This window comes from Lissotriton helveticus, chromosome 4_1, assembly GCF_964261635.1.
Source record: "Lissotriton helveticus chromosome 4_1, aLisHel1.1, whole genome shotgun sequence".
Taxonomy (NCBI): Eukaryota; Metazoa; Chordata; class Amphibia; order Caudata; family Salamandridae; genus Lissotriton; species Lissotriton helveticus.
The window spans coordinates 510,636,773-510,659,791 of record NC_136063.1 but is presented as its reverse complement, the minus strand read 5'-3'; the positions used below and the strand labels follow the sequence as shown (position 1 = coordinate 510,659,791).

Below are 23,019 nucleotides of genomic sequence, written 5' to 3'. Positions count from 1 at the left end.
CTTCTAGGAAGTTACAGACACTGTTTCCAGTACCGAAATTTCGTGTGATCACTGCTGCATTATGGGCATCGCTGCCATGCCGTTTTAGGTCTTTGCTAGGCAGCACACATGCGCGGTCACTCCGAGACTTTAAGTAATCTATATCAGAGGTGAAACTTGTAACTCCTGTGTCATTTCTCCTGCTGCTTGCCATTTGTTAACTGTGGCATTGCTCTTCTTAGCATGCTTATGGTTGGCTGTGGATATGATAAGTCACTTCCATTTTTTCCGGAAGCAGCACCACCTAACGACAGTTTTCGTCTGATTTCATGTTTTAATTGTGTCCGAGGGGAACTTTTATTAGGATTTTTGCAGCCCAGCATGCTCACTTGCATACATAATTAGCATGGAGCTCGTCACGAGCGTCGCACTCTTAATTATACATAATCAGCACGGCGCTCGTCATGATGCAATTTTATACACAATCCGTTGTTTAGATAAGGGATTACTTCTTACATTTTTTTCACCATAGCGCCCGATTTACGGGCTGCCATGCACATGAGTTTAATTTTCACGGGCGCCACACTTCATGTTATATGTGCTGGCGCCATGTTTCATATAATAGCGCGGTGCCCACATTTTTATAACTTGTATTGTATTAGCATGGAAATGTCACACGTAAGCCAAATGAAGAAAGACTAAAATAATTCACAGAGCCCGACTAAAGCTAAAACCCCGTACCATGCTTACATTTTAAAAACTGCACAATAAGCTTTTGCGGTTTCTAAGTGCTGTAAACCTTTACTGACCTCAGAAGAATAACAGGGTGAGTGTCCTCAGCAGATTGCCACATTTGACAGCAGCAAGAGCTCGGCTGCCTGAACCATACTCCAATTTTAAACAAGCTTTCAAATGAAATTTGAAGTTGCATTATAGTAACCCAGCACAAAGGTAGATTATTTTAACCAACTTTATATACATCACTTGTTGCTAAAACATCGTTCCAATTTCAGATATATTTGTTTTTGTAAAGATTTGGGTTCTGTAGATCAGTAAGTATTCAGAGAGGTTTGACTATATTCAAAGTGTCTCACTGTCACTGATTGTGACACCCTCTCTTCCACACCTTGGACTATAAAAACTTTTGACTTTATTTCCAGTCAACAGAGCGACGTGCCTCCTCCTGCTGGACAAGGGGCCCTGCAGGGTGCTCCTTCCTCACTACTATTATAACAGACACACTCAGAGCTGTGAAGAGTTCTCCCTCGGTGGCTGCAATGGAAATGACACCAATTTTGAGACGCTTGAGGATTGCGAAAAGTCTTGTTGGATGATCAAGAGTATATGCACCTCGCCCACTGGCACCGGGGCATGTGCTCGCTGCTCGTGCAAACACTGGCACGAAGACCTAAGTAACGTCGTCTCTGCTCGATACGGGAGAACAGGTTACAGCATCACAGCCCTGGTGCACTTTCTTAGGCACAACAAGTGTACAGAAGCCCCGATGCTCTCTTCTGTGGCCTCGATAAACAGATCTTGGGAGCCAAGGCTCGTGACACTCTCGCCTGCAACGTGCGCGCACGCATATGCAGCGAGGACAGAACTCATTGGCACCCACTCCACGCTGCATGCACATGCAGGGCACTAGAGAAGACCTGAGGTGCACTCACTCGTTGCACTTAGCAGGCACACCAACGTGTCGCTCTGCAATATGTGGTGCTTGCGCAGAGAGCAGCAGAACTCCTTGGCATGTGCATGATCCAAGGAGCACTGTTAGCAGTCCAGTGGTGCATATGCACAGTCTGGGAACAGTGACCCCTGGCGCCTCCCCCTTACATGCACAAATGCTGTGGGACCAGGTACCCGTTTGGCACTCTCCTCTGATACCAGCACGCAGACTGCCACCGTAAACCTATAATGCCCTCCCAAATGCAAGCATGAGGTATGTGGCGCTAAATTATTTAAGGCTCACGGTGTGTGGGTATGCCAGTGCGGGATAATGTACTGCATTGCTAAACACTTATAAGGTTCCAAAGCCGAGACCTATTGGCTATGCCAATGCTTGTTACGTTTCCAGTGAGGCTGACAGTAAACTCAGAAGGTTACCGCAGTAGCATAAGTAGTAAATACGTATTAAATACATCTTCACTACCTATGCTCCTGCAGCCATCTTCTATGTTTCCTGTGGGTCTCTGTGACCTCCCATATTGCACGGAAAGCTTCCCATAAGGCCCTTTAAAAGTCAGCTGTAAGGGCTTTCACAGCTGATTTTTAAAGGGCCTTTGGGAAGCTTCCCGTTTCGCATTGCCCATGACGTCCTATTCTCCTGCAGCCTCTTCTCCAGCCGCAAAGACAGACACACAGAGACAGACACATACACAGAGACTCCCAGACACACACACACACAGACACCCAGACACACACACACACAGACACCCAGACACACACACAGAGACACACACACACCCCACAGAGGCCGAGACACACACACACAGAGACAGACAGACACACAGAGACAGAGACATACACACAGAGACAGAGAAACACACACAAAAACACACACACACACGCGCACACACACACACACACACACACACACACACACAGACAGACACACAGAGACAGGCACACAGACACAGACCGACAGAGATGGACAGAGACACACAGACAGAGACATAGAGATACACAGACAGAGAGGGACAGACAGAGAGGGAGGGACATAGACGGACAGAGATACACAGAGATGGACCAACAGAGACAGATGGACGGAGAGGGATGGATAGATGGGCGGGCAGACAGAGATGGATGGACAGACAGAAACGGACGGACAGAAACGGACGGACAGAGACGGACGGACAGAGACGGATGGACAGAGAAGAACAGAGATGGGCAGAAAGAAACAGACGGACAGGTACACAGAGACGGTTGGACAGAGACGGTTGGACAGAGACGGTTGGACAGAGACGGATGGACAGAGACGGACGGATGGACAGAGACGGACGGATGGACAGAGACGGACGGATGGACAGAGACGGACGGACGGACAGAGACGGACGGACAGAGATACACGGACAGAGATACACGGACAGAGACGGACGGACAGAGATACACGGACAGAGACGGACGGACAGAGATACACAGAGACGGATGGCCGGAGACGGACGGCCGGAGACGGACAGATGGAGACGGACAGATGGAGACGGACAGATGGAGACGGACAGATGGAGACGGACAGATACAGACGGACAGATACAGACGGACAGATACAGACGGACAGATACAGACGGACAGATGGAGACGGACAGATGGAGACGGACAGATGGAGACGGACAGATGGACAGATGGAGACGGACAGATGGAGACGGACAGACGGACAGATGGAGACGGACAGATGGAGACGGAGAGAGACGGACGGACAGAGATGGACAGAGATACACAGAGACGAACGGCAAGAGACGGACGGACAGAGACGGGGGGACGGACAGGGATGGACAGATGGGAGGGCAGACAGAGACGGATGGACAGAGACGGACGGACAGAAATGGACTGACAGAGACAGACGGACAGAAATGGACTGACAGAGACAGACGGACAGAAATGGACTGACAGAGACGGACGGACAGAGACATAGAGATACACAGACAGAGACATAGAGATACATAGACAGACAGAGATACACAGAGCCGGACAGGGGTGGGCGGACGGACAGGGACGGATGGACAGGGACGGATGGACAGGGACGGACGGACAGGGACGGACGGACAGAGACGGACGGACAGAGACGGACGGACAGAGACGGACGGACAGAGACGGACAGACAGAGGGACAGAGACAGAGGGACAGAGACAGAGGGACGGACAGAGACAGACAGACAGAAGGACGGACAGAGACAGACGGACAGAGACAGACGGACAGAGACAGACGGACAGAGACGGACGGACAGAGACGGACGGACAGGGACGGACGGACAGAGATGGACGGCGAGACAGAGACAGACGGACAGACAGACGGACGGGCAGAGACGGACGGGCAGAGACGGACGGGCAGAGACGGAAAGACGGGCAGAGGCGGACGGACAGGGACGGACAGGGACGGACGGAGACGGACGGAGAGACAGAGACGGACAGACAGAGACAGACGGACGGGCAGAGACAGACGGACGGGCAGAGACGGACGGGCAGAGACGGACGGAGAGACAGAGACGGACGGAGAGACAGAGACGGACGGAGAGACAGAGACGGACGGAGAGACAGAGACGGACGGAGAGACAGAGACGGACGGAGAGACAGAGACGGACGGGCAGAGACGGACGGGCAGAGACGGACAGTCAGAGACGGAAGGACGGGCAGAGACGGACGGACGGACGGACGGACAGGTACGGACGGACAGGGACGGACGGACGGACGGAGACGGACGGACAGACAGAGACAGACGGACGGGCAGAGACGGAAGGACGGGCAGGGACGGACGGACAGAGACGGACGGAGAGACAGACGGACAGAGAGACAGAGACAGACGGACGGGCAGAGACGGAAGGACGGGCAGAGACGGAAGGACGGGCAGAGACGGAAGGACGGGCAGAGACGGAAGGACAGAGACAGTCAGGGACGGACACAGACGAACAGACGGACACGGACGGACGGACATGGACAGACGGACGGACACGGACAGACAGGCGGACGGACACGGACAGACAGACGGACGGATGGACACGGACAGACAGACGGACGGACACGGACAGACAGACGGACGGACACGGACAGACAGACGGACGGACACGGACCAACAGACGGATGGACACGGACAGACAGACGGACGGACACGGACCAACAGACGGATGGACACGGACAGACAGACAGACAGACGGACGGACACAGACAGACGGACGGACACGGACAGACGGACGGACACGGACAGACGGACGGACGGACACGGACAGACGGACGGACACGGACAGACGGACGGACACGGACAGACGGACGGACACGGACAGAAGGACGGACACGGACAGACGGACAGAGACAGACGGACAGAGACAGACGGACAGAGACAGACGGACAGAGACAGACGGACAGAGACAAGCAGAGACAGACTGACTGACAGAGACAGACGGACACGGACGGACGGACACGGACGGACGGACACGGACGGACGAACACGGACGGACGGACGAACGAATAGAGACAGACGTACAGAGACAGACGTACAGAGACTGACGTACAGAGACTGACGTACAGAGACTGACGTACAGAGACTGACGTACAGAGACTGACGTACAGAGACTGACGTACAGAGACTGACGTACAGAGACTGACGTACAGAGACTGACGTACAGTGACTGACTGACAGACTGACTGACTGACAGAGACAGACTGACTGACTGACAGAGACTGACTGACTGACAGAGACAGACTGACAGACTGACAGACAGAGACACACTGACAGACAGAGACAGACTGACAGACAGAGACAGACTGACAGACAGAGACAGACTGACAGACAGAGACAGACTGACAGACAGACTGACAGACAGAGACAGACTGACAGACAGAGACAGACTGACTGACTGACAGAGACAGACTGACTGACTGAGTGACAGACTGACTGACTGACAGTGACAGACAGAGACAGACTGACAGACAGAGACAGACAGAGACATTGACAGACAGAGACAGACTGGCAGACAGAGACAGACTGGCAGAGACATACTGACTGACTGACAGACTGACTGACAGAGACAGACTGACTGACTGACAGACTGACTGACACAGACAGACAGAGACACACTGACAGACAGAGACAGACTGACAGACAGAGACAGACTGACAGACAGAGACAGACTGACAGACAGAGACAGACTGACAGACAGAGACAGACTGACAGACAGAGACAGACTGACTGACTGACAGAGACAGACTGACTGACTGAGTGACAGACTGACTGTGACAGACAGAGACAGACTGACAGACAGAGACAGACAGAGACAGACTGACAGACAGAGACAGACTGACAGACAGAGACAGACTGGCAGACAGAGACAGACTGGCAGAGACAGACTGACTGACTGACTGACAGACTGACTGACAGAGACAGACTGACTGACTGACAGACTGACTGACAGAGACAGACTGACAGACAGAGACAGACTGACAGACAGAGACAGACTGACAGACAGAGACAGACTGGCAGACAGAGACAGACTCGCAGAGACAGACTGACTGACTGACAGACTGACTGACAGAGACAGACTGACTGACTGACAGACTGACTGACAGAGACAGACTGACTGACTGACTGACAGACTGACTGACAGACAGACAGACAGACAGACTGACTGACAGACTGACTGACACAGACAGACAGACTGACACAGACAGACAGACTGACTGACTGACCGACTGACTGACAGACAGAGACAGACAGACAGACAGAGACAGACTGGCAGAGACAGACTGACTGACTGACTGACAGTGACAGACAGAGACAGACTGACAGACCGAGACAGACTGGCAGACAGAGACAGACTGGCAGAGACAGACTGACTGACTGACAGACTGACTGACAGAGACAGACTGACTGACTGACAGACTGACTGACACAGACAGACAGACTGACTGACAGACAGACTGACTGACAGACTGACTGACACAGACAGACAGAGACACACTGACAGACAGAGACAGACTGACAGACAGAGACAGACTGACAGACAGAGACAGACTGACAGACAGAGACAGACTGACAGACAGAGACAGACTGACAGACAGAGACAGACTGACAGACAGAGACAGACTGACTGACTGACAGAGACAGACTGACTGACTGAGTGACAGACTGACTGTGACAGACAGAGACAGACTGACAGACAGAGACAGACAGAGACAGACTGACAGACAGAGACAGACTGACAGACAGAGACAGACTGGCAGACAGAGACAGACTGGCAGAGACAGACTGACTGACTGACAGACTGACTGACAGAGACAGACTGACTGACAGAGACAGACTGACTGACAGAGACAGACTGACTGACTGACAGACTGACTGACAGAGACAGACTGACAGACAGAGACAGACTGACAGACAGAGACAGACTGACAGACAGAGACAGACTGGCAGACAGAGACAGACTGGCAGAGACAGACTGACTGACTGACAGACTGACTGACAGAGACAGACTGACTGACTGACAGACTGACTGACAGAGACAGACTGACTGACTGACAGACTGACTGACAGACAGACAGACAGACTGACTGACAGACTGACTGACTGACACAGACAGACTGACTGACAGACTGACTGACACAGACAGACAGACCGACACAGACAGACAGACTGACTGACTGACCGACTGACTGACAGACAGAGACAGACAGACAGACAGAGACAGACTGGCAGAGACAGACTGACTGACTGACTGACAGTGACAGACAGAGACAGACTGACAGACCGAGACAGACTGGCAGACAGAGACAGACTGGCAGAGACAGACTGACTGACTGACAGACTGACTGACAGAGACAGACTGACTGACTGACAGACTGACTGACACAGACAGACAGACTGACTGACAGACAGACTGACTGACAGACTGACTGACACAGACAGACAGACTGACACAGACAGACAGACTGACACAGACAGACAGACTGACTGACTGACCGACTGACTGACAGACAGAGACAGACAGACAGAGACAGACTGGCAGAGACAGACTGACTGACTGACTGACAGTGACAGACAGAGACAGACTGACAGACAGAGACAGACTGGCAGACAGAGACAGACTGGCAGAGACAGACTGACTGACTGACAGACTGACTGACAGAGACAGACTGACTGACTGACAGACTGACAGACTGACTGACAGACTGACTGACACAGACAGACAGACTGACACAGTCAGACAGACTGACTGACAGACTGACTGACACAGACAGACAGACTGACACAGTCAGACAGACTGACTGACTGACAGACTGACTGACTGACACAGACAGACAGACAGACTGACTGACAGACTGACTGACACAGACAGACAGACTGACACAGACAGACAGACTGACTGACTGACTGACCGACTGACTGACAGACAGAGACAGACAGACAGACAGAGACAGACTGGCAGAGACAGACTGACTGACAGACTGACTGACAGAGACAGACAGACTGACTGACTGACTGACAGACAGAGACAGAGACAGACTGACAGACAGAGACAGACTGGCAGAGACAGACTGACTGGCAGAGACAGACTGACTGACTGACAGACAGACTGACAGACAGAGACAGACTGGCAGAGACAGACTGACTGACAGACTGAGACAGACTGACAGACTGACAGACAGAGACAGACTGACAGACAGAGACAGACTGGCATAGACAGACAGACTGACTGACAGACTGGCTGACAGAGACAGACAGACTGACTGACAGAGACAGACAGACTGACTGACAGACTGACTGACAGAGACAGACAGACTGACTGACTGACAGAGACAGACAGACAGACTGACTGACTGACTGGCAGACTGACAGACAGAGACAGACTGATAGAGACAGACAGACTGACTGACAGACAGACTGACTGACAGAGACAGACAGACAGAGAGACGGAGAGAAACAGAGAGAGACAGACACAGACACAGACAGAGACAGGCAGACATGTGTGTGTATGCTGGGTCTGGTGGCTCAGTGGACTAATGCGTCCATTGCAGGGGCATGTGTTCACTCTCATGGCCACAGTTATTTTTTTTTAAACTTTAGCCCCGCCCCTACTGACCCCGCCCCCACAGGTGCGGCCCTCAACCACAAACCAAGAAAGTTTGTGAGAACCCAAGATTTAGACTAACACACCTGAAAGCAAAGATTTGTAGGTGAGAAGTTCAGGAAAGGAGACAGTGTCTATAATTACTTAGAGTAAGCTGGTCCCCCTATTGTAAATTATACAAATCACCTAAAATGTTGCTCTAGTCCTCATGTCTTATTGAGTAGCCACTATTTACTTTGCTAATACAAAATTACTGGTTTGATTTGAATCTTCTTTCCTTTTAATTTTTTATCCCCATGTGCGATGTGTGTGTACCTTAGTGAATGATGAGATGTTCCACTTTGACATCAAACCACTTACTAATTAAACATATGGAGAGAAGTGAGGTTCTTCCTTGCAGTGGCCATGCATTCAAGTGTTTTTGCTATTTAGTTAGTCAACTAGTACTTACATTGACTAGTAATGCACAAAGATGTTTTTTGACAAGACAAACCGTGCCAATCTGAACTGTACAGACCACCAGAACCTATATTCCAGGAGAAAGAATAATCCTAATATAACCTTTGAAAGGATATATTTCTACCATCAAACTAAGGCCTTCAAAATGTCTTTGAAACTGAATCTAGCTATCGGGTTCGCGTGCCACCTATGCAATCTGAGTGTTGGTTTCAGAAAACAGAATTGTCTTAATACTTGTTGATACTAGCAATTATATAAATGTTAAACATATAATTAATACAATGAAATACATAAATCTGGTGGAGACTAGATGTATCCTGTCAATGGAATCAAATAAGAATGTTCATCCAGGTTGTGAAAAATCCTAAGCCCCCTACTCGAGGATGGAGTTTTTAGGAGATTAGATACAGCAAAAAATCGAGCTCCATTTTTAGAGCAAAACTTAACAAAGTATGTTCGACTTGGTTTAGCTCTGCTTTGAAGCCTAGTTTGTGTGATGGGATCTGTTTTCATAGATATTCAGCAGCTGTCCTAATTTCATGCACTGATTTGTGCAGAATCATATTGTTGCTATTTTATTTTATATTTGCAGTTTGCAAATTGAGTATAATAATAAATGACAGTGAGTGTTTTTAGCTTTGTGTTGACTGCAATTGTAAGAAGTTGGCCTGGTATATGCTGTCCACTAATTAAAGTGGGCACCTTGCACCAGTCCAAAGAACCCTTATGGTGATTTAAGAGGTCAAAGATAACCTTAGAATGCTATCCAAGTGGTAGCTGTGGTGAGCAGCCATCAGGCTTAGTCTTGGAATGTTAAGCAGCTTGTTTTACCAGAATGCAACCTTATTGTATTGGTTAAATAAAATGAGAACAACACAGTAGTTATACAAATATGTGTGTATTAATATAAGACACCTTAAATACCTCACAGTATCTGCTACATGCAGATAACACAAAGCTCACAATACTGTAGCACAGAAACAATCGTAAGTAGCACTAATACACAGTGGGCTCCAGGGGTAGACAAAACAATATACTAAAATAGTGGTATAAGAACCACGGTTCAAGTCAAGACAGGGTCTAGAGGTTGTAGAATTGCCGGGACCCCAATGAACCACCCAAGGTGAGTGTAAGGGAGGACCCCACGGATGACGTGTACAGTGTGAGAACACGACTGCGTGCTACGTCCAATTCAATGGGAGAGTCGTGGTTGCTGTTTTAAAGTTTAAGGACTCTTCCCAGTGGATTACGAAGAAACCCTTTGGAACATAGACAGTTGGAGAGCAAACACACCATTGGACACTGAAGTACCAGAGTTACCTATCCCAGGGAAGCCGGGTGCATAGGGCTGAAGTGGCGTCGGAAACCGTTGTCAATCTCAATGGGAGTCTTCAAAAGAAATGCCACTACTGGAAAGGAGGAAAGTGTCCGGTGGAACCCACAGGTGGATTTTTGATGGAAGGAACATGAAAGCAGAGGGGACAGAGTCTGTGTCACTCAGGAGTGACCAGGGGCTCGGTAGTCAAATGCCCACCGTTGTTGGGTGCTTCAGGTGTGAAGAGGGAGATCTGGACTCTGTAGGCACGGGGACCAGGAGACGCCGAGGACAACTAGGAGCCAGATACGAGCTGTCCCACAAAGAACGTCGAGTGCTGAGGGGGTCAGTGTCCAGTGGGAGCAACAACAAGCCTCGGCAGCGGCAACCCACGAAGAATGTTGAGGAAGGCACGGTCTGGCCCAGTAAGGACCAGGAGACTCACACATAGCAAGGGGAGTCAGGGCAGGCCTGGAGAAACCAGAGGAGTCTAAGAAAAGCAGTGTTGTCTGTCAAATGGACCCATAGGCCAGAGGCACAGGAGTCGCGAGTGGACCTCTAGCAGTTTCACAAAGTAACAGCTTGCAGGGTACAGAGTGCGAGGAGGCCGGAGTCCTTTGTACAAAATGTGCTCAGAGGTTGGGGCTCTCGATAGCCCAATGCACTCAGTTGGGGAACGCCAATAAGCATATGCACTTGCAAAAGTACGCAGTGCACAGGGGTTCGGGTTATGCGGCCCCCACAATGTCATGTTTCATATAGGTGCCCTAATATAGGCCCGGGTAATATCATACACCTTCAGCTACATTGCCTCCCTTATACTACACAGTAAAGAGCCTTTAGGATTGAACCTTTACCTAGTCCTAATTCTGGGCGCAGAAGGAGGGTTTCCCTGAACAATAGCGTTCTATGACTTCATCTTTAGACTGACACAGTATGAATGAATATTCATAAGGATTCTTGGAAACCCGGCAGGGGCTACATCCACCTGCATATTATTTACGTACAAGGTTCATCCCATACGTCATCCTCAAACCCAACAATGGCTAAATACAAGAAACAAGGGACAAAGGAACCCTAGATACTTTTCTATATTAATACAGCACCTCTTGTTAGTATTAGTCAGAGGGAACCAAGACTTTCAGGCCGACACACCGACCAGAGACGCTGAGGCTCCTGCTTGCAGACGCTCCAGCTGACAGTTGTCTAACACATCCCTTGTGGGGTGTCCAACTCGAGACCAAGACGGGGTCCCACACTCTCTAATTTCAGGGAATGGGGTAAGACTAAACCTAAAGGGATTCTTCACTTCACACCTACTCACATGCTAGGTACACTTAGGTGCATCTAGATAGGCATCGTAGGAGTACGCACACTTTTATCCTGCATTTTATATTCATCTAATTATTCATGCTTATTGCAAGATGGTAGAGCTGTACTATCATTTTATATTCACTGTACTGCTGATCATATATATCTGCTACTGTCTTAACGGTTGTTGCACCACATACTTTACACTAGAAGAACAACTGTGCAATAAACTATTATTGTAACACGCTAGACTGTTTCTTCTGTGTAACTCTCTGAGACTGAATAAGTGAGCACGAGTGACTGAGCGAAAAGTAGCCATATTGTTTCCACGATCCTGAGGAATCAGGATTGTCATGATCTAAGGTTGCCAGAAACTATTCTCTTCCTGATAAAAGGAGACTCTAGTGGCACTGTGAGCTAGCTAATGCAAACCAGGTTAACATTCTCGGTGGGGTTGCACGGAACCAGGCTGCCAAAAATACCACAGTTTGTTATCTAAACGTGCAGGTCCTGCGAGGGTAATATAGGAACTACATGACATGGCGCCCAATATTGGTTTGATACTTATTTAACAATAGAATCTGAGTAGTTCAGTCGTGCTATTCTCAGAGACTCCTACTCCCAAAACGCCAGAGACGTCTAGAGTGGGAGGGCACAAAATGACGCTACAGCTTAGTAGGCGAAATATCCTATTTATTGGTTGTCGGTTATTTCAAGCTTGAAGGGCACTGTGTTCCTAAAATTGTGCAAAAAAAAACAACCTTATCTTAGTTCCCTTGAACAAAGTTATTTGTTACAAAAATGGCTGAGGGCGTAGATAACCCAGTGGTGAATCGACGCCTCGCTGCAGGAGATGAGGAGGTGGATGGAATTCGAATTGCACCTAAATTCAGACTTACTATTACCCAGAAACTATTAGACAATGGTTTACCAGCAAGGGGTGGCTTAGTAGCTTTCGTGATTGAAGCACACAAATCAAATAAAACAGAGGTATTTTATTCGTGGGTTACATTTCCAGCAGCAGATGCACAAACACAGACATTTCACTACTATACAGATGGGGATGTATGACGTTACAACGCATACTTTTACAACGCCTACCTTTATAACGCATTTTTTACACCGCAACATCCATTACAACGCACACCATTACAACGCATGCCATTACAACTAATTCTTTGACACTACCTTTACAACGCATACTACATTTACAACGCATACCATTACAACGCATTACATTGCATTGCATGTAAGGTAAGTGTTGGATAGTGTAGGGGTAAAAATTACTATTCTAACTCCAGGGGGTGCAACAGTAGGGTAAGTGTTGGATAGTGTAGGGGTAAAAATTACTATTCTAACTCCAGGGGGTGCAACAGTAGGGTAAGTGTTGGATAGTGTAAGGGTATAATGTGTTGTAATGCTATTCGTTGTAATGGTATGCGTTGTAATGACTGCGTTGTAATGGCATGCGTTGTAGTGGTGTGCGTTGTAGTGTCATGCGTTGTAATGACTGCGTTGTAAATGCATGCGTTGTAATGGATGTTGCGTTGTAAAAGTTTATTTGTAATGGTAGTGCGTTGTAAAAGTTGCGTTGTAAAGGTTGTATACCTACAGATGGAGATGCACCAGTGGAATACGGTCTGTTAGTGGCCATAGAGATTCCACTCACGTACCAGGAACACCAATACTGGTTTAAAGGCACCCCACCCCACTTAAGAGGAAGAGTAAGGCTTGGGCTGTTAGGAAGACCAGGAGCAACATGGCCGATATTAGCAGGCTACATACCTCATCCTGACATTGAAACAATGCCACACGGGGACTTACTCATCCAACACAAAGATTTAATTAAAATGTGCAGAATCTTGACACAATTTGCCATGAGGACTTTCACAGTCCAACCAGCAAAAGTTGCAACAAATGAAACTCAATCTCAGGATACAGCAACTAAATTTACTCCACAAACATTACACGCAGTAATGGGCAAAATGCCCACAAAACACAAACAAATGGTATTCTGTGTAGCTCAGAAAGTGTTACAGTTAGAGGCAGTATTCCCGGATACTACCCAATTTGAAAAACACAGAATGCTAACAATCTGCTTGCCCATGTGGATAACACCACAATTAGAGGTTTGTACCACTTTGGGTACAGTCTTTGCTGCCATATATACCAGGACTCACGGTATTCCTTCATTAGTGGTGATAACAGATGTATTAAGACAAATACAGAATGTGTACAGAGTAGAACCTGCTCTGAACTTGGGGATGAAGTTAATAAATAATTATGACCAGGTATCAGCCGTAATACTAGCTAATATTAAAGGGGAAGCAGCGTCAGTGGCAATCCGCCAACGCCTAAGGGAGTTCAGTCTGTTAGACCAACCGCACAAACTACCTAAAGTAATTGAAACCGCATATGCAGAATTAGGCAGAGACAGTTTGGGTGGGAAAGCTTTAAAACCACAACTGATGGGCAGTCCTGAAAAGGACAATTCTAAGCAGACACCTCCTTCTTCTAAAAAGAAGTGGGACAATAAAAAACAACAAAACTTTAAAGACATATCTCAATCCCGAGGTAGAGCTCCTCCACAGGAGCACTCTGAAAAGAGATACAACCTTAGGAATAGGGATAATATTAGGAAACCTGACCAGTATCGGGATACTGATGCACGTTCCTCTTGTTCCTTTCAGGGTTTCGTCGAAAAATTATGAGAGATGGTCGGTCAGAGCGTACAAAGTCCAGAGACAAACAGCACGCTCAAGGCTATACTTCCAAAAAAGAAGAAAAGCCAAAATCAAAACCTCAGTTTAAGAAGAAGAAAGGTGCAGGCCTGAAGATCAGACATGCCCAGAATTCTGAGGACACAACTTCTGGATGGGGAATGGGCTCAGACGATGCTAGACAGTGCGACATAAGAAACAATAGCTCGCCAGAAGCTGAAGGAATTTCTGGTGACAGCGGACTTGAATGATTACATCACGGTGGAAGCACCAGATACGAGGGTGAGCGGCCCACATAAGTTACATGAAATAACACTCCGGATGGAGGGGGACAAGCGAAGGAAAGTAGAGGGTTTCTTCTGGAAGAACCTGTCATCTGGTTATGACATCCTATTAGCTGAACAAGATTGTCCGCCAGCATTTGTTAGGGAAAGCCCTAGTGGAGAAACAATCATTTTTCCAGCCTTCTCTGACCTTGTTCCCATTCACCTTAAACATGCATATGCATGGGAGTGGGCAGTTGCCCAAGCTCCAGCATTGTACAAAAATCACGCCAGATGGGATGAGGATTCAACCCACCAAATGATCCCATTAAAGGTTTTACCAGATGCTCAAAGGTAATATCCAAATAAAGCAGGAAGCTAAAAAACAGGTCAGGGAGATCTTAGATCAACTTGAATACTAAGGGGGGATTGAAACATGCACCTCACCAATGAACAATCCTTTGTTTCCCGTATCGAAACCCGACAATACATATCGTCTAGTTTTAGATTACAGGCACTCAAACACTTTCACAAAGACGTTTGCTGTCCAAAATGCACACCGAGCCGCATTAATGAATAACATTGTGCGCAAAAAATACAAAGCAACACATGATATCTCAAATGGATTTTTCTGCCTAAATATAGCACCTGAAAGCAGGTATTTGACCGCATTGTCAGTGTTAGGGGCCCAGAAGCAATTTCATTGTCTCCCCCAGTGGTATAAGGACAGCTCGTGGTTGTTTTCAGCAAGGGAAACTGAGTTACTCCAAAATTTTGATGAAGAAGCATTGTCCTATGTGGATGATATTTATCTGATGGACGATTACTTAAAAAGGCCCTTGCCCAGGTTGAGCACCATTATTATGGGATTCGCCTCTGAGAGGTACAAATTTAATAAAACAAAAAAAATAGCCCACCTCAGTGTCCTGTTTTTAGGATATGAGCTTTCACGTAAAGGAAAAAGTTTGGCAGCTAACTTTTTATAAAAGTGTGCGCTACTCCAACTTCCAAAATCATTAAAACATGTACAATAAATACTGGGATTCCTAAATTTCATCATAACAAACATTTTGTATTACGCAGAAAGAGTAAAACCTTTCTACGACTTAATAAAACCTGACTTTTCAGTTAGACAAAGGACACAGGAGCACACTAATATCCTACGTTCCCTACAAGAAGACATGATAGCTTCAAAACACTTACAAACAAGTGTAAACGTATGCCACTTGGTTATTCGTGTAATAGAGGGTCAATGCGGGTACATCTACTTAACCTTTAATGAAGGCGAAACAGTACCAATCGCATAAAATCGCACTTGTACACAAATGCAGAAATGCGTTTCACTTCAACAGGAAAAATCCAGACAGCAGTTCAGACCGCTGTAGCAATAGAAAGAGCACTGGCTCATGGGAAACGCATAATTGTCGCAACCCAGGTACCGGCTTTAGAAGCTGTTACGAAGGCTAGCATTCCAAACGCAAAAGTCTTACATCCAAGATTGATACAATGGGCTAATTTTCTTACTGCAATGGACGCTGAATACAGATTTGATCCAAGTCTAAAAACACAAGCATTCCTGCAGTACGAACAAGAATACCCTCTACTGAATGAAATCTTGCCTCTATATCAGTATGAAGATATCATTTACACTAATGGATCTGCTCAACCGGCCATAGGGAGTAAGCAACAATACAGTGCAGCATGTGCTATCTTTAAAGGTTGGATGCGGGATGGAAAGTTATATCCAAGTTGCACTAAAACGCAATCTCTAGGAGACTGCATGGCACAGTTGGCAGAGTTAAAAGCACTGATACTGGCACTTGTAAATGCGGATCACAAATTCCCCACACTAATTGGGTGTGATTCCTTTTACTGTGTGCAGTCATACAATGAATATTTACATAATTGGGAACAAAATGGGTTCAAAGATGCAAAAGGTGGCACAATTAAGCATAAAAAGGTAGTTGAGTTGAAAAACGAACCACCAAGGGCTCATGTGATACACACACTGAGTTATCAACGTGATGGCGTTCACGTCAAAAGGAATTCATTTGCTGATGAAGCCGCGAAGGAGGCTGTACTAGGGTGACCAGACGTCCCGGTTTTCCGCGGACAGTGCCCGTTTTTGGAGAAGTGTCCCGGTGTCCTGACACTTTTCTCCAAGTTAGTGAAATGCCCGGGTTTTTAAACGGTGTCCGGGTTAAACATAGATATGTCCCGGTTTTTTATTGGTGTTTCGGTTGAGCATGCGCGCGCATGCTCTCTTTGCACTGCTGAAGGCGTGACGTCACTTAGGTGAGTGTTGTAGCAGGAAGGGAAATCCTTTGAAGAGAGACACTTTCTCTCGGGATTTCACTTCTCTTTGTACAACGCAGCGCCACCTGCGGGTTAGGATCAAACTTGGTGAAGGAAACTGCATATCTAGGAAGGTATAAATGACTTGAAACAGGGTTATATGCTTGCCCCAACATTGTTTAATATCTTCATCTGTAATGTCCCGGACAAATTAGACTTTGCAAACACTCATTTTCTGAAAATCCAAGGAAAGTACTTAATGAGCAGGACTACGCAGACGGTATTATACTCCTAGGTCAGACCAAAGTCGGCCTGCAAAAACTTCTCAATATCTGGGTGTTTGTACTGCTAGAAATCATCTTGAAATCAACGTACACAAGACAAAGGTGGTCCCCTTCACAAGGAACACATCAATGTTTGTCCCTTAGCATTTAGACAACAGCAAGGTTTCTCATGTCAGAGAGCCCAAAACCTTGTCATAAACATTGGTTCTAGATGCTCTTTTTCCTCCCAAAAAGCAGAAATTAAAACCAAGAAGGCCTCTTTATTGTCAGCATTATTCACATTACAAATAGGAATCGGTGGGGGGGGGGGGGCAAGTCAGTGAGGCCAATGCTGCAAGTGCTGAACGCCAACCTGCTCCCCCATCTCTCCTATGGGTGTGAATCCAAGTGTGGCCATGAGGCAATACGATGGAGTCACTCATTCTTAATATCTACAGGCAGCACTTCCGTTTGCCTCGCCACACCTCTTCTGTCTGAGTTTGTCCTTGTAAGCCAGCAGAATGGGGAGGTCCACACAAGCGGGCTCACTGCTTAGTGCTAGAGTGCAGTGACAATATGCACTTCAAGCTGATTTGCACTTGGTCTTAACAGCGTCAGTACTTTGGGCATAATTCACAATGGTAACCTTAGACCAAAAGTTAAGTTTATGAATTTTGGTAGTCACAAAGGGACTTATAAGAAGTATCTTTATGACTTTGGAGTTTTTACACTTGGGCAGAATCTTTACACTCTGGATGGAATATCCACACTCATGGTGGAAACTTTGCACTCAGGGTAGAAACTAGGGGTTGGTAACAAACTCCGCTCTGCTGATGGAGTTTGTAGAGTAGAGTAGTTCTCAAAAACTCCATAACCGCCACATAGCGGAGTTCACCAGCGCTCCCCACCCCGTACGTGCTAACTATGTCCAATTAGGCTCCCAATCACTGACTTCTGTCATAGAAAGCACAGGAACTGCAAAAGCGCGCATGCGTAGTCAGATACCTCTGTCGCTCCTCTTGATGCGCTGCCTGAGAGTCACTGTTTCACTGACACTGGTTAAGGCAGGGGTGGGGGAATCATATTGCCCGACGCCCGAGCCATGTTGTTTTTTGTGACGGGCAGGAAGATTTATTGTCTCTTTTGTCCGATGGACTAGTAGACATTTAATCACGTAAGTAATACAGTTCGAGTACCCACAGCCAATCAGAAAGGCTGGAAGAGAGCCAGAGACCCGTTAGAGGCCTCTGATTGGCCAGCAGCCCATGACTGGGCTCGAGCCTAGCCAGTGATTGGCTGGGGGAGTGAAATGTCAGTCTCACTCAGAAAATTTAAGTTTCTTAGCCGGCCGCCGCCGTGAGGATTAAATTTCTGGCTATATTGAAAATAAGCACTGCCTTAGTGACCACTAGGAATGTGTTTCTTCTGGCAACCAACTCGCTCTAAACATGAATAGAAAGTCACTGGTTGCTGTGATGGAAAGCGCCGAGTGAATCGTCCTTGTGGCTGCAGGGCGGGCTCATATTGATGTAATCGCTGCTATTGGAGCACTGCCTTAGCCGTGCTGGCTGCACCATTTAATTGGTCGGCGCAGAGCAGATTCAAACGCCCCTTTCGCGCCAGGCATGCTGCAACAATCTTGACGAAAGGAAGGCTGAGACGCTTCCTTTGAGCAGGTCGGTGTTTAGTGCTTTGCCCGGTGTCATGGCGAGTGACTGCAGCACTTAATAGGAGCAGCAGAGGAAGACCGGCCATGTGGGTGCGCTGCATCACTGCGTGTGAGTGCAGACTACAAACATCGCCAGCCTGTGTCCAGCACCTTAGTGAGGCATCTCCTCCGCAGTCGGATATCCTGCCTGTGCGTCACGTCTTCAGTGCTTTTCATAGCCGTTCTTCAATTAAGGTACGTGAAACTTTTAAGTTGAATATATGTCTGTGCGGGGGTTATCTCCCTTGCTGTATCTGCACTTGCCCCCACTGTTTACTAAGAGGACTCCTGCCTCGTCATGTGGTTCCCAAAATCCGGACCCTGTGGTTTTCCCGATATCGAGGTCCAATACCCGTGTCATGAAACCTCAACGTACCGAGACGATTTTGGTGTCTACGAACCGATAATGATTAGGACATCATTCCTATGTATTTGCGTTACAATCGAGGGTTGCCAACACCCCTAAATCACAGTTTCCGTCCCATCCCTTAAACTCCATTTCGTGAACGGCATCCATCTTGCATCTTGCCCTCATGATAAGTCAATTAAAGGTCGAGCTTGATCCAAATAGACACGTCCACCTTTCGTGACTTTCCCCTGACCTGTCCCAACTGACTCCACTGTCTTCGGCCAAACCTGTTTAGGCAGCTCCTCGCCCAGTGGCCGAATACGATAGCATCTACGCATAACATTCCACGAACCATTCACTACATACAGCCCATGTTTCCTTCAAACACGCACCTGTCCCCGTATCTTGTTTATGGCCCTTTTTATGGCTGGGTTGTACCTTCCTTTATTGGTGGTTCATCTATATCTGATGGGAGTTCCCGATCCAACTGGGTAATCTATCAGCAAACTGGACATCTAAAATATGGGCTTGCTTACATGATTTCGCTCTTTGTATTGTTGTAGAAATATGTGTGTTGCCATACCATAAACTCAAGAATTCTTGCTTGAAGCCATATATTTGATATATAAGGAGACGGCTGGTTCTGTAAAAACGAACAGTCTCCCAAGAACCTACTCTCTGTGTGGTGTACTTCTGGGACACGTGTTACTTGGTAGCTACCAATAAAACTTGATCTTTGACTGCGACTAGAAGACTACGTGTTTCTGTGGTCCGGAACAAGGGAACTCAGAGGTCTTCGGGTGTTATCCCCTGACACCAGCGGGTTCCTAAAAACCCGTTACCTCAGTTGGCGCCCAACTCGGGGCGATATCAAGCGGTGACGGTCCAAGCCAGATGTTCGTGAGGAGCTTCGTGTGAAAATTCCGGAGGACGGCCAGCCACTTCAGCGACCCCTGTATGTCGACGTGGTTCCGAAGGTCTTTGCTACGAGGTTCCCCGCGTCCCGACGGCTACGAAGGACTGCTGCCCTGACTATCGCCTTGTTTTGGACCCAGTGATCCTTGGTAGAGCGAAACGATAGACGAGTCTTCTAGCGACGTCATCGATCTTCAAATACTTCAGTTAAGTATAAGTGGAGCGTCTCCTAGTCCTTAGTTTGTTCTTAGTTTTTGGTATCCTTGAGATACGACTTGATTTGGAACTTGCAAGCCCCAAAGCCGAAGGACTCGTGTATTCACGAGAAATATCGTAACAGATAATCCTTTGAAGTTTGAAGCTAGACCAGTGAGCGAAGATGCCTGGTTTTAGCAAACTTGGAAACTTGTTTTGTGTTGGTTGTAGTAAGGACTCCCAGTTGGAAGATTCTTGTCCGGTTCCTCCAATTGGAACTCCAATGTATGAACTCTATGTGAAGCACGGCGTAGGTCCTATCACATATAACGAGGTATGGATAAAATACACCCGCAAGGATGGTGTTTTAAAATGGCCCCAATATGGTAGTTTCGACCAAGAAATATTAGATAACTTAGAGGTCAAATTGTTCAAGAAGAAAGCCCGGCCGGCAATGTTTGACTCTTTCCCCTTATGGCGCAAGGAAGCCAAACAGAAAGAAATAAGACTATCAAAAAAGAATAAAAGAGGTATGTCAATGGTGCAAGCTGCCGTTGCATACAGAGATAACGAGGAAGAGCAGGAGAGCGAACAGATGCTTAGGAGCAAGAAACTAGCGATAGATAAATGTTACCCAATGCTGCCAAATAGAGGAAAAGGTCAACAGGAAGGATCCGAGAAAGATCCATTGATGTCCCACCTATTAAATTCTCCGCCACCCTATGCACAAAATGCCACAGCACCTCCGCAACCTTTCGTTGCACCTTTGGTAGCTGTAATACAGGCTCCTTTACCGCACTCACCAGCTACTCTTCAGCTGGCTCCTGTTTCTTTGGCACAGCCTCCTCAAGGCTCACCGATCACATCTATTTCTCCTACCAATCCTTCTAAAATTTCGCCTAGCGCACCTTCTAGTCTCTCTGATACTCGTTCTACGAACATTTCTGTTTCTGCTTTGCGTGACTCTGTTCTACTACCAGCTATTCCTCCACTTTCACCTTTCGTCTGGCATAAAACGGCCAGCATTGTTACTAACTTTCCTTCACCACTTTTTCGGTCGCCTAAAACGACCCCTAACACGGAACGAAGACAATTGCGAAGCCAAATGCCTGATTATCAGGAAAGGGAAACATTGAATAAGTTAGCACGAAATTGGGCTATGGATACAGCGAGATATGATGTAGAGTCTGTCATGAACGTTTTCCGTCAATGGGATGAACCAACGCAAAGATACGTCTTTGAGCAGATGTGTGTTTTCCTGTGTGAGGATTTGGAAGATAATGGTCAGAAGAGCAACCTGCAGGAGTTGTGTAGGTTACGATTTAAATTTGGGGAGGGTATGATAGTTGGTCCCGACGTTGAAAGAGCAGTAGAGATATTATTATCACATCGAAGTACAGGTGGTAATCCTGGGTCATCCTCTGACAGTGGTACGTATAGTAGGAAAAGAGCGAGACAGTACCCCATGAGAGAGGTTCCTCCGGTCTGGAGGGAAGGTGACGCAACTGCAGTTCCACCGGTTCTGCCTCATTTCCAGCGTGTATGGGTACATGTCCCCTGGAAAAGATCCGAAGTTCTAGCACTCAAGCAGACACTACCCGATCCCCGTAAAAACCCGACTGGGTATTATAAGGAGTTGTCCCAAACTGCAAGCTCATGTATAATGAATTTAGCGGATATAGACATGGTGTTTGGGAACATTGTTCCACATCCTTTATGGAGTAAGATACGTCATACGGATCATGACCAAGAATTAGGTGACTCATGGGCAAACATTGCGACTACAGATGCTAGACAAATCGGTGGTTTCAAGCCTGAGCCGTTAATAGCTGCACTTCCTGGTAGAATTATCGCACACATGAAGACAATTATGCCTGAAGTACGTGTAAACTGGGACAAGCTATCCGCGTGCAAGCAGAAGAAAGACGAGAATGTGTCTGACTTCTTCACGAGATTTGAGGAAACCTTCACTGACCATAGTGGTCAGGATATGGCTACCGAGGGTGGCCAAAGACTGTTTGTAGACAAGTTTGTACACAATTTGCTTCCTGAATTGTGAGCTAAACTAAAAGACTCAGAAAGTGCTTGGGCTGTCTCTACGTCAGCGCAGATTCTAGCAACAGCCCAGTACTATGAAAATAGGCGTAAAGACGAGTTAGACAAGGCAGACAAAAAGACGAAAGATTTGAAAAATAAAGTTCTTCTCCAACAGGCCTATCAGCCTCGTATGGCTAGCCAGCCTAATTATCAACAGAATCAGCAGTACTCTAGAGACGCGCAAGGAAACGAGCTTTCCCATCTGCGTCCTACGTATGGCCCGAATCAATGTGCGTATTGCAAAGAAGAGGGCCATTTTAGGAATAATTGTCCGGCTCTTGCACGACGTTTAAACGGTGCACAAGGTGTAAGGGAAAGAGGTGTTCAGCATGCCTCTAGAGGTAGAGGCCGTGGAAATTTCACTCAGAATATAACTT

General features: G+C 47.3%; 1 protein-coding gene across 1 annotated transcript in view; it reads left to right on the top strand.

The window, feature by feature from the left end:
* The window catches only part of MRPL53 (mitochondrial ribosomal protein L53), a 151,393-nt gene that overhangs the window by 866 nt on the left and 127,508 nt on the right, over positions 1 to 23,019 (top strand). The gene's annotated exons all lie outside the window — the stretch shown is intronic.